The following is an 8,150-nucleotide window of genomic DNA, read 5'->3' on the forward strand; positions in this document are numbered from 1 at the left end:
GATTGTGACGGAGGGGAGGGGGCGGGGGACGGGCCGACGTGGAAGGGGCGGCGGGGGCACGGTGGAGGTCGGGGCGCCGCAGGGAAGGGGTGCGGGGTGGGTGGGGCGGCCGGCTACGATAGACGGGGTCGGCGGCGGCGGCACGGGTGTGGGTCAATGGGGGGATACATGCACTCATCACCAAGCAAAGTGAATGATCACATAGGATAGATAGGATAATATCATCAAACATGCATAAGTGTAGCTTATGAGCAAACACATGATCATCAATGTCTCACAAGAATAGCATAGTATCTCAAGCAATCAAAAGCAAACAAGTTTAAAACCACAAAAGCAAGAGAGAACAAAAGCAACACTCTCTCTCTCGAAGCCTATGATCTATACATTTCCTCCCCCTTTGGCAACAAGTTACCAAAAAGTTCATAGAAAATGCATAGTGCTAGATCGACTCTCAGGCTTGATCTTCAGTTGGTGGTGTAGAGATGGCTCCTTGGACGAAGGCTTCAGTTGATGTAGAGGGAGCTGGAGGAGTTGGTGCTGGAGCTGGTTGCACTAGAGTTGTAGGAGCTGTGGCTGGTGCAGATGATGTTGCTCTAGTGTCTGTCACTGGCACTGCAGCTGACCTCTGAGCTCTAGGCACTCTGGCAAATACATTAGTGGTAGTCTTGCCCTTCCTCTCCTGCATGTCATCCTGCAGCTGCTCCACAACTGACTGAATCTCAGTTACCTTGACATCAAGATCATAGAATTTTTGTTCCATGATTCTTTCCAGGCTCTCCTGATTCTAAGTTAAGGTGGCCAACCCCTTCTCAATCCTCAGTATTGATGCTATCAAGTAACCAAGCTGCTCTTGCTTGTTCTTCAAGAAATACTCAGATGCCTCCTCTTGAGTTGGCATCTTGGCAGCCTTCTCCTTCCTTGCCTTCTCCTTCTTCTCTTGAGCTTGAACTGATGATGGATCATCTTCATTCATGACAACCTCATTGTCCTCAAAGTCTGGATAGAGAGGAAAATGTTCCCTATTCAATAGATATTTGCCTGTGCCCATCTTTGAGTTAATCAACTCCTGAATCTGAGGGGCATATCCACAACTCCTCTTATGATCTGCTGCAGTCCTCTTAATAGTCTCTACTATAAGGCTCATGACCTTGAATTTCTGAGGCACATCAAACAAATGCAACATGTTGATTGCATGCCCTCTGATCATGTTGTGGTCACCAGACTTAGGCAATAGAGTGTGCCTTAGGATCCAGTTGATTGTAGGCAGCTCTGACATAAGAAAGTGGACTGATCCAAAAGAGAAAGTCTCTAGGGCTTTGTTTGGGATCTCCTTGTACATATGTGCCATGGTATTGTGTCCCATTTTCTTCTTTGCATATACATCCAGGTCATCATCATTTTCCTTTGGGGCATTTATCAGATTTGCCCACTCCTCAACAGTTGACTGGTACCTTGTACCTTCAGACATCCAAACTATCCTTCCATCTGGATAGAAGTGTCCTGTGGAGTAGAATTGCATAATAAGTTCATTATTCCAGTTGGTGAGATTCTGCCCAACAAAATCTGCAACTCCACAAGCAACAAAACTGTCTTGTACTCCTGGATAGTGTTCTTCATTTTCCTTCATGTAGGTCCAGTCGACCCACCTCATATCACACACAATGGGCTTTTTGTCCAACAAGATTGTCTCATAGAAGTCCTGCTGTTCCTTTGTATGGAACCTGTAATCAACAACAGTTCTTCTCCTTGTGGCATATGGATCTACCATCCTCCATAGCCTCAACCCTGAATCTTTTCTGATGTTCATGTCCTCAGCTACAGGATGGGCATCATTATGGTCTGGTATCTTGGGCTTGAGCTTCCTCAGAACTTGTCCTTCTTCATCTTCCTCCTCAGCAACCTCAGGCACTGGGGCCTTGTTCTTCTTAGCAACTGGAATACTCCTGGTATTCCTCTTTGGTGCAGACTTGGCCTTGGGGGTAGCTTTGGGTGCTTCCTTGGGCTTAGATGTTGCAGCCCCTGATCTAATAGCATCTCCCATAAGCTTTGGTGCCTTTGGTGCTGGTGCAGCAAGCTCTTCTTCTTCCATCATGGAAGGTTGCCCAACAACTCTGGCCATGGTCTTCTTGACCCTTTCCTTCCTTTTCTTTCCTTCAGCAGCTGGCTCTTCAGGCATCTCAGGCAGTTGAGTTGATGCTCTGGCTTTGGACATTGGTTGTCTCCCTGCAGGCCTTTTGATCTTCATGCCTGGCTTTACTGCAGTTGAACTAAGCACCTTCTTGTGCACTACCTTCTTGGAAGTAGCTTCATCCTCTTCAGCTCTATAATCCTCATCTTCAGAGTCTGAAGTTCTCTTCTTCCTTTGCCTGGTAGCAGCCTTAGGCAGGTTGCTAGGAGTGCTCCTGCTGCCTTCATCTGAAGTGCTGGAGGGACTAGTGCCCTCACTCATTTGCATCTGCCCTTCTGACCTGTTCTGACTGTCACTTTGGTCTGACATGCTGCAAACTCTGACTGCTGACCCTATGAAGAGTTATAGATGAGATGGAGTGGGTGAGCATCACAAAATGCAGAGATTTTTGCAAAAGAATGATTCAACAATTCAGTTTTAGTTTTCCACAGAAAGCATTTCGGATCAACCGATTTTCAAACTCGATGATACCGAAGCAGTTTTGGAACCTAAACTGATGAACTCGATTGGACCGAGTCACAATTCGGTGGCACCGAGACTGCTAGGGTTTCACAAAGTTCTAAAATCGGTCGCACCGATTAGCAATTCTCGGTCATACCAAGAGTTACTAGTGCAATGGCATAAGCCAAATCGGTGGGACCGAGTTTTTTAACTCGGTGGGTCCGAGATGGTTTCGGCGGAAACCTAACCCTAAATTTTCAAATCTCATCTAATCTATGGATTGCATTGACTGGATCAGAGTGTTTCAATCATGGCAAGAATCAATAAGAACACAATGTGCTAGGAATCGGACGAGGATAGCACAGTGATCGAGTCCATACCCTAGCTTGGCGATGAACTCGCTACGGCGGCAACGGCGGGGTTGAATTCCGTTGACGGCGGCGGAAACCAGTGATAGGAGGCGGCTGGCAACGAGGAGACGATCTGGAGACCTTGGAGGGAGAGCGACCTATTGTGTGGGCGAAGGGGTTCGGAGAAATTTCCAAATTTTGCCCGTGACTATATATAGCCCGACCCTGTCAGTGTGACCGAGTGGAACAACTCGGTGGCACCGAGATGCATAACTGTGTTTAGTTACTGCAACTCGGTGTGACCGAAAAGTTCAAATCGGTTGCACCGAGATTGAAAACCTAGATCGACTTAGTGATCTCGGTAGGACCGAAATGGAGGAATCGGTCAGACCAAGAATCACAAAGATTTTTGGAAGTTTAAGTCTATGAGGAATCGGGGACTCCGAGTGCTCCTCACACAGAGTGGTTCGAATCTGACTTGATCAAATTTTGTGATGTAGCATGAATAGAGTTTGAGACGAGAAAAGCATAGATATCTAGAGAAAGTTCTTAGGCATTCTTGTCCATCCACTTGGCCAAAAGAAGGAAGAACCAAACAATCAAAACAACAAGTGGATGTCCTTGAGTGAGTATAATATGCACCAACATGCTCACACAATAAGATGGCAAATGAAATATGTGGCAAAGGATGCACAACCAATTCTAGCATCTATCAAACAATTGGCGATGACTAGGTCATCTATAGATGAGTATATTGACTTAGGAGTCAAATGATAAACATTTGATCATAGGTCATACTCATCGTTTAAGCCCAAGTGGGGTTACCACTTTTACATAATGCATTGATGTGTTCACACCATTAGAGTTTCTTTGACTCAAGTCTTAGAGTTAAGCTCCCCCTAGATGTGAGATCCCTTTTAGAGGGATGAACTAACCTTGGGTTTTGTCGATGATGACTTCATGTAGGTGTTGAAGATGTGGATGCTCAATGTTTATGTAGATCATCTGGAGCAATCCATTGGAGTGAGTTGCACTTGCAACATACCTACATGGGTTAGTCCCACAAGGAACAAACAAGAATATCCATAGACATAGAGTGATGCACACACAAGATGATGTCCATGAAAACATTAGGTTACCTTGTTCCTTGCCTTACCAACATGAGGGTTGTGACTCCTTGAACTAGTGCAAGATGTGGAGGTTGATTGCACTTGTCCTTGCCATAATAATATGAGTGAATAATGTTGGCGGAGTCACCCTCAAGAACTCTCTAGTTCTTCTTCTTCGGGATCCACATCATCTTGATGGGAATCCTTGGAGTTGTAGTTGTACTTGATGAAGTAGAACTTGACGTAGTCTTGGGAATCCACTTGACCGAGACCTTAGGTGCTTCTTCAAAAGCATCAATCTCTTCTTGAAGCTTGTCCTTGCCTTTATGGTCTTGTGGTGGAAGATCATGTTGAGCTTGTGTTCCCTTGAAGGAAGTAGGATCATACTTCACTTGTCGAGGAACAAACTTCGTCTTGGGGTATTGATCTTCTTCCCACTCAACTCCAATGGCATTGAACTTTCGTTCAAAACCAACACCTTGATTCTTCCGGTGTCTTCCTTGCTTGCGTACAATTTCCTCGAACTGCTTACTCCCGGCAAGGCTCTTGTAAACACCTTTCTCTATAATCCCCTTCAATAAGCTATTTTCTTGCTCAAGTGTAACTTGGCTAAGAGAATCATTAGTGGAATCAAGAGAACTACTAGAAGCAACAATATTGGATTTAGCATTATTATTGTTACTACTAGAGGAAGTATCTTTCTTGTACTTGTTACTAGACTTGACTTGAGAGGCATGTAAGTAGATAGGAGTAAACGCTTGGCAATGTAAGAAGAACTTTTCTTACGAAGATCATCATTGATTGCTTTTAAGAACTCATGCTCTTGCTCAAGATTGAGCTTTTCAAAGCGTAACTTCTCATGAGCCCTTAAAAGTTCTCGATGATTTTTGAAGATAGTTTCATGAGCTAACTTAAGAGTGTTTAGTTCTTTAGTTAGAAGCTCAATCTTCTCCTTATCATTGTCATTCGTTTTATCTTGTTTAGCATGATTAATTGATGTTTCATCATAGTATTCATCACTAGAGTTGTCAACAAGTAAATCATCATCCACAAGCAAGTCATCTTCATCACTATTGAAATCAACATACTCAGGATGTGTTACCTTTGAACCTTTGGCCATGAAGCATCTTCCAATTAGTTCATTTGGTGAATCAAATATGTCGTAGGAGTTGGTTGACACAAGTGCTAGACCGGCAACACCTTCATCTTGAGTATATTCGGAGTCGGAGTGATAGCTTCTCCCAGAGTGTTTGTCGGAGTCGGAGCCGGAAACCCATTCACCAACATGAGCTTGATGTCTTCGTTTTGTGTAGCTCCTTGATGACTTGTCCTTCCTTTCTGAATCTTTGCTTCTCCGTGAGGATCTTCGTTCATAACGATCATCTCTACTCCTTCTCTCTCTTGGTGGTGATTCTTCTCTTCTACTTCTTCTTTTTGGAGAATCTTCTCTTCTTTTGTAGGGTGCTGTACACTCATTGGAATAGTGTCCAGGCCTCCCACAATTGTAGCAATTGTGCTCTCGACTGGAAGATCTTTTGTCATGGTAAGACCTTGACTTGGAGCTTCTTTCTTTGCTTCTACTCTTGTAGAATTTGTTGAAGTTCTTCACCATTAAGCTCAATTCTTCATTGAAGGTTTGTTTCTCACTTGATGATGTGGGGGCTTCACTTGAGGCTTTGTAAGCACCACTTGACTTGTTGTGAAGTTCCTCCTTATCCTTGAGTGACATCTCATGAGCAACAATCCTTCCAATGACTTCCGTTGGCTTGAGATCTTTGTAGTTTGGCATCATTTGGATCAATGTGCACACGGTATCATACTTTCCATCCAATGCTCTTAGGATCTTCTTGATGATGAATCTGTCGGTCATCTCTTCACTCCCTAAGCCGGCAATCTCATTTGTAATAAGAGCAAGCCTAGAGTACATTTTAGCGACACCTTCACCATCCTTCATTTTGAACTTGTCAAGATGACTTTGGAGCACATCCAACTTGGATTCCTTGACGGATTCGGTACCTTCGTGCATATCAATCAAAGTGTCCCAAATTTCCTTTGCATTCTCAAGACGGCTGATTTTGTTGAATTCTTCGGGGCACAATCCGTTGAAGATGATATCACAAGCTTGATCGTTGTATTGCAGCATCTTCAATTCTTCTGCATTAGCTTCACGGTTCGGCTCTCTCCCATCAAAGAATTCACCTTGCAAGCCAATACAAATAATTGCCCAAACGGCGGGGTTATGTCCGAGAATATGCATTTTCATCTTATGCTTCCAACTAGCAAAATTAGTACCATCAAAGTAAGGACCTCTACAGTGATAATTTCCCTCGCTAGACGCCATACTCTCCTAGGTTGTGAAACCAAGGCTATGACCACCAAAAGCTATGGAAATCAAAGCAAATGGAGACCAAAGCTCTGATACCACTTGTAGGACCTTGAAGTATGTCTAGAGGGGGGGGGGTGATTAGACTACTTGACCAATTAAAAACTTAACCTTTTCCCAATTTTAGAGTTTGGCAGATTTTAGTTATCTTAGGACAAGTCAAGCAATCATCACACAATTCAAGCAAGCATGCAAAGAGTATATAGGCAGCGGAAATTAAAGCATGCAACTTGCAAGAAAGTAAAGGGAAGGGTTTGGAGGATTCAAACGCAGTTGGAGACACGGATGTTTTTGGCGTGGTTCCGATAGGTGGTGCTATCGTACATCCACGTTGATGGAGACTTCAAACCACAAAGGGTAACGGTTGCGCGAGTCCACGGAGGGCTCCACCCAAGAAGGGTCCACGAAGAAGCAACCTTGTCTATCCCACCATGGCCATCGCCCACAAAGGACTTGCCTCACTAGCGGCAGATCTTCACGAAGTAGGCGATCTCCTTGCCCTTACAAACTCCTTGGTTCAACTCCACAATCTTGTCGGAGGCTCCCAAGTGACACCTAGCCAATCTAGGAGACACCACTCTCCAAGAAGTAACAAATGGTGCGTTGATGATGAACTCCTTGCTCTTATGCTTCAAATGATAGTCTCCCCAACACTCAACTCTCTCTCATAGGATTTGGATCTGGTGGAAAGAAGATTTGAGTGGAAAGCAACTTGGGAAAGGCTAGAGATCAAGATTCATATGGTAGGAATGGAATATCTTGGCCTCAACACATGAGTAGGTGGTTCTCTCTCAGAACTGGTAAGTTGGAAGTGTAGGTTTAGTCTGATGGCTCTCTTTTCGAATGAAGAGGAGGTGGAGGGGTATATATAGCCTCCACACAAAATCTAACTGTTACACACAATTTACCAAACTCGATGGGACCGATTCAACAGACTCGGTCGGACCGATTTAGTAAACCTAGTGACTGTTAGTGATTTTCGGTGGGACTGACATGCAACTCGGTGAGACCGATTCGGTTAGGGTTAGGGCATAACGTAATCTCGGTAAGACTGATTACACAAACTCGGTGAGACCGATTTTGGTAATAAGCTTTCCAGAGAGTTGGTCAGGTAAACTCGGTGGGACCGATTTGCTCTTTTTGGTGAGACCGAAATGTTACAAAAGGGAAATAGAGAGTTTACATTGCAATCTCGGTGGGACCGATCGCTCACTTCGGTTTGACCGAAACGTTATGAAGGGAAACAGAGAGATTACAATCCCATCTCGGTGAGACCGAGATCCCTATCGGTAGAACCGATTTGCCTAGGGTTTGTGGCAGTGGCTATGACATTTGAAATCGGTGGCGCCGGATAGGAAGAATCGGTGTGACCGATTTTGGCTTTGGGTTTAGGTCATTTGTGGATGTGAGAAAGTAGCTGAGGGTTTTGGAGCATATCACTAAGAACATGAAGCAAGAGGCTCATTAAGCAACACCTCATCCCTCCTTGATAGTATTGGCTTTTCCTATAGACTCAATGTGATCTTGGATCACTAAAATATAAAATGAAGAGTCTTGAGCTAATGAGCTTGAGCCAATCCTTTGTCCTTAGTATTTTGAGGGATCCACTTTCATCATCCATGCCATGTCATTCATTGAGCTTTCCTGAAATAATAGTCTTGGAATAGCATTAGCTCAAT

Source organism: Triticum dicoccoides, chromosome 1B (assembly GCF_002162155.2).
Source record: "Triticum dicoccoides isolate Atlit2015 ecotype Zavitan chromosome 1B, WEW_v2.0, whole genome shotgun sequence".
NCBI classification, from domain to species: domain Eukaryota; kingdom Viridiplantae; phylum Streptophyta; class Magnoliopsida; order Poales; family Poaceae; genus Triticum; species Triticum dicoccoides.